Genomic DNA, 1,645 nt, shown 5'->3' with positions numbered 1-1,645 from the left:
CCACTATAAAAAACACACACCACTATAAAAAACACACACCACTATAAAAAACACACACCACTATAAAAAACACACACCACTATAAAACACACACACCACTATAAAAAACACACACACCACAATGAAACGTGATGCATTCAGTCCTTTTCTCCACATTGTGTAAAAAGTGTGGACACAGCACTAATCAGTCAGTGAGAGCTCCTCCAGCGCTGCCTCACTGCTCCTACCTCACCATCCATTTTAATCTTTGCTCACCATAAACACAGCCAGGCTTTTGTTGTGGAGCAGCTTCTCCACACACCAGTGACACGCACACACCAAAACACGTCACACTTTAACATGACGAACGACACGCCTGATCTGTTTGCTGTTAGTCTGAGAGCAGACGTGTGCTGCATGCCCGCACGCTGCGAAAACACCAAACAATACTCAAATATTTACACAAAAACTGCTGGGCTCGCAAATCTATCCATGACAGGCACAAGTGCATCTGTCCCRTGTGTGTGTGCTGTGTGWGWWCWCACACRGCACACACACACACACACAAAGCAGTGTATTAATTAGCAGGTGAAAGTGCTTAAAGGGAAGGTCTTTGACAGTATACACACAAAGTGTCGGACAGATTCTTGAGGAGGTCACCCAGACCCAGTTTAATCCTCCCCTTTAATTGGGCTCCATGTCAACGGATGTGACAAGTCTCATCTGAACCGTCTGGAGCCACTTGTGTGTCTCTGTGTGTGTTTTATAACTCTGAGTGCACATTATTCTACATTATATTTACATTACGTGTACAGATGTGTGAACTTATTTTCATTGGAAAAATAACTGGATTGTGTGTGTTCAGACCCCACTCTGTAAAAAACTACAGTGTGTGCTTATTGGCAAACTATGCAGACGTGCAGATTAAAAAAATGACTGTTARTGTTTGCTGTGATTTCTTGTTTTAGATGGAGCAGATGCATGGAACTAAAGAACTAAAAAAGTAAAACATTCCCTGAAGCAGAGAAATGACTAACACTTGCTRAATAAACTGTGTGGATAAACTTTTTGACAGGCTTGTCACATTGTCACTGCTGCTGGTGCCAGTTAAYAATGACGCAGTGGCTTGTAGGAAGTCTCATTGCTGAAAGTAAAAGTCACATATTCTGAATGCTTTAAATACCAAATCTCATTCAAGGAAACCAGCTGTCCTTCAGTTGTGTCCCTCAGAGCCACAGCAGGAGGTGGACTGGCTGGTCTGATTCAGTGTGGTATCAACGAGACACTTCACACTCTCACCTATTGGCTTGTGTAAGGCTTTGTTTTACAGTACCCTTATTACCATGTAATTACAAGGTAATAAAAATGGTAATTAAATGTAATTACTACCTTATTACCATGTAATTATGAGGTAATAAAAATGGTAATTAAATGTAATTACTACCTTATTACCATGTAATTATAAGGTAATAAACCAATTAAATGTAATTACTACTGTATTACCATGTAATTACAAGGTAATAAAAATGGTAATTAAATGTAATTACTACCTTATTACCATGTAATTACAAGGTAATAAACCAATTAAATGTAATTACTACTTTATTACCATGTAATTACAAGGTAATAAAAATGGTAATTAAATGTAATTACTACCTTATTACCA

This window comes from Austrofundulus limnaeus, unplaced genomic scaffold (genome assembly GCF_001266775.1).
Source record: "Austrofundulus limnaeus strain Quisiro unplaced genomic scaffold, Austrofundulus_limnaeus-1.0 Scaffold693, whole genome shotgun sequence".
NCBI lineage: Eukaryota > Metazoa > Chordata > Actinopteri > Cyprinodontiformes > Rivulidae > Austrofundulus > Austrofundulus limnaeus.
This window is presented reverse-complemented; position numbering follows the sequence as displayed.